The 7,203-nt window shown below is 38.3% G+C and overlaps 1 non-coding gene across 1 annotated transcript; it reads left to right on the forward strand.

Annotated features, from left to right (window-relative positions):
- Positions 1–2,022: 2,022 nt before the first annotated feature.
- LOC130842825 (U6 spliceosomal RNA) lies at positions 2,023–2,129 on the forward strand. The gene has a single exon (XR_009050597.1). It is a non-coding gene; the product is annotated as a U6 spliceosomal RNA (small nuclear RNA).
- The last annotated feature ends 5,074 nt before the right edge of the window (positions 2,130–7,203 follow it).

Here is a 7,203-nt window from a genome sequence, read left to right on the forward strand (position 1 = left end):
GCTGAGACTCTAAGGAAACAGAAATATTAGTATCAATCCTATTGAACTGGTCCATTCTGGGATCAGTTCCGGATTTCTTTTTCCTTTATTAATTACGATCTTAGTCCTAAGAGATCTACAAGTTTTATAACATAAATTTTTAATGCTATTTTTTATTCTATTTTTATTTTTTTGCCTTTTTAAATACTATTTCTAGCTAACTTTTTGGTAGTACGGACAATATATCTCTCATACTTTCCTTTCATCCCTATCTTTTACACATTTCTATTCCTTTCTTTTTATTTGCATATTTCCAATCACACTACGCTCTTCTGTTCCCCTTTCTTCCAGCCATTTTTACTTTATTTTATCTTAACATACTTATAAGCAACACTATCGCTCTGCTCAGACTCCTTGCTCAATTCTCCAGATGACACACCACCTTGGTATTTAATATTAGGTTTTTGTCTTTATCTTAGTTCTTAGTACAATTGTCTAATTTCATTCTGAGAATCTCCACTCTCTCTGGTGCTACTCTAGCTCTTTTTTATATTTCATCCTAGCTTACAAAATCTCCCTGGATTAGTGTTTGTATGTGTAAGGTGTTATTTGTTTGTTCATTTGCTTTTGCTTTTGTTTCTGATTTGTTCTGTTTCAGTTGTCAATTTCTGTTGGGTTTCTCCTTGAATATCTGATAGCACACTGGGGTTCTGTCAGGTCTTTCCAGAGCCTTATGTCCTAATGGATTCATTAATTGTGTGTCTTATACACGTATGTGTTTCCTAGACTTAGTATTTCTTTAACCCAACACTCGGACATTAGTCTGAGGCTTGGACAGTCTTCTATAAACACCTCTATCACCAGGACAAGCAACCCCAAAAGGCTGGACAACCATGAGGAAACAAAGAAACACCATGCAGGCAAAGGAGCAGGAAAAAAACCCACAAGACCAAATAAATGAGGAGGAAATAGGAAAAATGCCTGAAAAAGAATTTAGAGTAATGATAGTAAAAATAATACAAAATCTCGATAACAAAATAGAGAAAGTACAAGAAACAGTTCATAAGAACTCAGAAAAACAAACAGCAATGGATAACAAAATAACTGAAATTAAAAATACTCTAGATGCTATAACCAGCAGAATGACTGAGGCAGAAGAACGAATAAGTGAGTTGGAAGATAGAATGGGGGAAATAACTGCCACAGAGCAGGAAAAAGAAAAAAGAATAAAAAGAATAGAAGACAGTCTCAGAGACCTCAGCGATAACATTAAGCGTACCAACAATTATAGGCATCCCAGAAGAAGAAGAAAACAAGAAAGGGTCTGAGAAAATATTTGAAGAGGTTCTAGTGGAAAACTTCGCCAACATGGGAAAGGAAATAATTAACCAAGTCCAAGAAGCACAGAGAGTCCCATACAGAATAAACCCAAGGAGAAATACACCAAGACACATATTAATCAAACTAACAACAATTAAACACAAAGAAAAAATATTAAAAGCAGCAAGAGAAAAGCAACAAACAACATATAAGGGAAAACCCATAAGGATAACAGCTGACCTTTCTACAGAAACTCTGCAGGCCAGAAGGGAATGGCAGGATATACTGAAAGTCCTGAAAGAGAGAAACCTACAGCCAAGAATACTCTACCCAGCAAGAATCTCATTCAGATTTAACAGAGAAATCAAAAGCTTTCCAGACAAGCAAAAGTTAAGAGAATTCAGCACCACCAAACCAGCCTTACAACAAGTGCTAAAGGAACTTCCCTAAGTAGGAAACACAAGAAAGGAAAACACCTACAAATACAAACCCAAAACAATTAAGAAAATGGTAATTGGAACACACATGTCAATAATCACCTTAAATGTAAATGGATTAAATGCTCCAACCAAAAGACACAGACTGGCTGAATGGATACAAAAACAAGACCCTTCTATATGCTGCCTACAAGAAACCCACTTCAGACCGAGGGATACATATAGACTGAAAGAAAAGGGATGGAAAAAGATATTCCATGCAAATGGAAGTCAAAAGAAAGCTGGAGTGCTCACTTCAGCAGCACATATACTAAAATTGGAACGATACAGAGAAGATTAGCATGGCTCCTGTGCAAGGATGACACGCAAATTCGTGAAGCATTCCATATTTTGGGGGAAGCTGAGACGAAGCGAGAGAGTACCACAGACATATATATACTACCAACTATAAAATAGATAGTCAGTGGGAAGTTGTTGTATAACAAAGGGAGTCCAACTCGAGGATGGAAGATGCCTTAGAGGACTGGGGTGGGGAGGGTGGGGGGGACTGGGGGGGGGAGTCAAGGAAGGGAGGGAATACGGGGATATGTGTATAAATACAGATGATTGAACTTGGTGTACACCCCCAAAAAATAATAAATAAAAAAAAAAGAAAGCTGGAGTAGCAATACTCATATCAGACAAATTAGACTTCAAAGTAAAGACTATTACAAGAGACAAGGAAGGACACTCCATAATGATCAAGGCATCCATTCAAGAAGAACATATCACAATGGTAAATATCTATGCACCCAACATAGGAGCACCTCAATACATAAGGCAAATGCTAACAGCCATAAAAGGGGACATTGACAGTAACACAATAATAGTGGGAGACTTGAACACCCCACTTACGCCAATGGACAGATCATGCAAAAAGAAAATAAATAAAGACACACAAGCTTTAAATGACACATTAGACCATCTCGACTTCGTTGATATTTATAGGACACTCCATCCAAAAATGACAGAATACACTTTCTTCTCAAGTGCACACGGAACATTTTCCAGGATAGATCACATCTTGGGTCACAAATCAAACCTCAGCAAATTCAAGAAAATTGAAATCATATCAAGCATCTTCTCAAACCACAACGCCATGAGACTAGATATCAATTACAGGAAAAAAACTGCAAAAAATACAAACACATGGAGGCTAAACAATTCACTATTAAACAACCAAGAAATCACTAAAGAAATCAAAGAGGAAATCAAAAAAATCTAGAAACAAACGACAATGAAAACACAACAACCAAAAATCTATGGGACGCAGCAAAAGCAATTCTAAGAGGGAAGTTTATAGCAATACAGTCCTACCTTAAGAAACAAGAAAATTATCGAATAAACAACCTAAACTTACACCTCAAACAATTAGAAAAAGAAGAACAAAGAAACCCCAAAATGAGCAGAAGGAAAGAAATCATAAAGATTGGAGCAGAAATAAATGAAAAAGAAAGGAAAGAAGCAATAGCAAAAATTAATAAAACTAAAAGCTGGTTCTTTGAGAAGATTAACAAAATTGATAAACCATTAGCCAGACTCATCAAGAAAAAAAGGGAGAAGATGCAAATCAACAGAATTAGAAATGAAAAAGGAGAAGTAACAACGGACACTGCAGAAATACAAAACATCATGAGAGACTACTACAAGCAACTATATGCCAATCAATTGGATAACCTGGAAGAAATGGATACATTCTTAGAAAAATACAATCTTCCAAGACTGAACCAGGAAGAAATAAAACTATGAACAGACCAATCACAAGTACAGAAATTGAGGCAGTGATTAAAAATCTCCCAACACACAAAAGCCCAGGACCAGATGGGTTCACGGGCGAATTCTATCAAACATCTCGAGAAGAGCTAACACCTATCCTTCTCAAACTCTTCCAAAATATTGCAGAAGGTGGAACACTCCCAAACTCATTCTACGAGGCCACCATCACCCTGATACCAAAACCAGGCAAAGATGTCACAAAAAAAGAAAATTACAGACCAATATCACTGATGAATATAGATGCAAAAATCCTCAACAAAATACTAGCTAACAGAATCCAACAGCACATTAAAAAAATCATACACCATGATCAAGTGGGGTTTATCCCTGGGATGCAAGGATTCTTCAATATACGCAAAGCAATCAACATGATACATCATATCAACAAATTGAAGGATAAAAACCATATGATCATCTCAATAGATGCAGAAAAAGCTTTTGACAAAGTTCAACATCGAGTTATGATAAAAGCTCACCAGAAAATGGGCATAGAAGGAAATTACCTCAACATGATAAAAGCCATATATGAGAAACCAAAAGCCAACATCATTCTAAATGGGGAAAAATTGAAAGAATTCCCTCTAAGAACAGGAACAAGACAAGGGTGTCCACTCTCACCACTATTATTCAACAGAGTTTTGGAAGTTTTAGCCACAGCAATCAGAGAAGAAAAAGAAAGAAAAGGAATACAAATTGGAAAAGAAGTAAAATTGTCACTCTTTGCAGATGACATGATATTATATATAGAAAACCCTAAAGACTCTACCAGAAAACTGCTAGCACTCATTGATGAGTTTAGTAAAGTAGCAGGATACAAAATTAATGCACAGAAATCTCTTGCATTCCTATACACTAACAACGGAAGAGCAGAAAGAGAAATTAAGGAAACTCTCCCATTCACCATTGCCACAAAAAGAATAAAATACCTAGGAATAAACCTGCCTAAGGAGGCAAAAGATCTGTATGCAGAAAACTTTAAGACATTGATGAAAGAAATCAAAGACGACACAAACAGATGGAGGGACATACCATGTTCCTGGATTGGAAGAATCAACATCGTGAAAATGACTGTACTACCCAAAGCAATTTACAGATTCAATGCAATCCCGATCAAATTACCAATGGCATTTTTCACAGAACTAGAACAAGAAATCTTACGATTTGTATGGAAACACAAAAGACCCCGAATAGCCAAAGCAATCTTGAGAAGGAAAAATGGAGTTGGTGGAATCTGGCTTCCTGACTTCAAACTATACTACAAGGCCATAGTGATCAAGACAGTATGGTACTGGCACAAAAATAGAAAGGAAGATCAATGGAATAGAATAGAGAACTCAGAAGTAAGTCCAAACACATATGGACACCTTATCTTTGACAAAGGAGGCAAGAATATACAATGGAAAAAAGACAGCCTCTTCAATAAGTGGTGCTGGGAACATTGGACAGCAACATGTAAAAGAATGAAATTAGAACACTTCCTAACACCATACACAAAAATAAACTCCAAATGGATTCAAGACCTACATGTAAGGCCAGGCACTAGAAAACTCCTCGAGGAAAACACAGGCAGAACACTCTATGACATCCATCAAAGCAAGATCCTTTTTGACCCACCTCCTAGAATCATGGAAATAAAATCAAGAATAAACAAATGGGACCTCATGAAACTTAAAAGCTTTTGCACAGCGAAAGCAACCATAAACAAGACTAGAAGGCAACCTTCAGAATGGGAAAAAATAGTTGCCTATGAAACAACGGACAAAGGATTAACCTCCAAAATATACAAGCAGCTCATGCAGCTTAATACCAAAAAAGCAAATAACCCAATCCACAAATGGGCGGAAGACCTAAATAGACATTTCTCCAAAGAAGACATCCAGATGGCCAACAAACACATGAAAAGATGCTCAACATCACTCATCACCAGAGAAATGCAAGTCAAAGCCCCAGTGAGGTATCAACTCACACCGGTCAGAATGGCCATCATCACAAAATCTGGAAACCACAAATGTTGGAGAGGGTGTGGAGAAAAGGGAACTCTCCTGCATGGTTGGTGGAAATGTAAGTTGGTACAGCCACTATGGAAAACTATCTGGAGGTTCCTTAAAAAACTGCAAATAGAACTACCATATGATCCAGTAATCCCACTCCTGGGCATATACCCAAAGAAAACCATAATCCCAAAAGAAACCTGTACCATAATATTTATTGCAGCACTATTTACAATAGCCAGGACATGGAAGCAACCTAAATGCCCATCAACAAATGTATGGATAAAGAAGATGTGGCATATATATACAATGGAATATTACTCAGCTATAAAAAGGGATGAGATGGAGCTATATGTAATGAGGTGGATAGACCTAGAGTTTGTCATACAGAGTGAAGTAAGTCAGAAAGAGAAAGACGAATATTGTTTGCTAACTCACATATACGGAACCTAAAAATGGTACTGATGAACTCAGTGACAAGACAAGAACAAGGACGCAGATGCAGAGAATGGACTGGAGAACTCGAGGTTTGGGGGGTGCAGGGGGTGAAGGGGAAGCTGAGATGAAGTGAGAGAGTAGCACAGACATATATATACTACCAACTATAAAATAGCCAGTGGGAAGTTGTTGTATAACAAAGGGAGTTCAACTCGAGGATGGAAGATGCCTTAGAGGAGTGGGACGGGGAGGGTGGGGGGGACTCAAGGGATGGTTGTGGGGGGAGTCGAGGGAGGGAGGGAATATGGGGATATGTGTATAAAAACAGATGATTGAACTTGGTGTACCCCCCCCAAAAAAATGTTGAAGAATAGTATCTCCAGAGACAAATCAGTAATGCTTCATCTGACTTATGTATTATTTATCTCCAGAGTTAAAACACAAAAACCTTGGTAGGATGGGGATGGTTGGAGTTCCAAAAAACAGGAAGGGAGAAATCCCTGACCTCCAGCAGGGAACCACCACGTGAATGCTTCGTGCATGTATTCTTAGGGCCTGGTGGACATGATACCTGCCTGCTGAACTCATGCATTCACTTCTTCTAACTTCTAAATGCTGCCTCTCTTCAGTCTGGAGCTTGCTTTTCTCTCCTTTTGATTTCAACCTGTGGAGCGTCTGGTTTTATTAGTCCTCAGATCACGGCCCATTATCATCAGCCTGTACAAGGCCCTTCTCTTGTTTTATTTATGTATTTACTCCCGTTCATCACCACTTTCCAATCTCATTTCCCTTTGGCCTTGTGGATAACCATTCTAATGTACTCAGTGTGTATCATTTTGTTTGTGTGTTCTTATAAAATACAGAGAGTCATCTTGTATGCATATATTTTAACTTATGTAAATGGCATTGCATCATATGTGGCATGGTGGTTTCCACTTTCCTTTACTCAACACAAGTTAGATTCATCTGGCCCACTACTTATTGTTGCATGGTATTCCATGGGGTGCTGACTCACACCACATCCTGCGTGTCCACTCCCCCAGAGGTAGACACACAGATCATCTCCAGCTCACCGCCACCATTGTGATTGTCAATGCTGCCCTGAACATCCTTGCTAGTGTCTCCCGCTGACCTTTCGAGCTGCACACTGAGGAACTGAATTGGTAAGTCATGGAGTATGTGTTTCCTTTGACCCTGTACTACCAGCTCGCCATCCAGAATGG

The sequence above is a fragment of the Hippopotamus amphibius genome, chromosome X, assembly GCF_030028045.1.
Source record: "Hippopotamus amphibius kiboko isolate mHipAmp2 chromosome X, mHipAmp2.hap2, whole genome shotgun sequence".
NCBI classification, from domain to species: Eukaryota; Metazoa; Chordata; class Mammalia; order Artiodactyla; family Hippopotamidae; genus Hippopotamus; species Hippopotamus amphibius.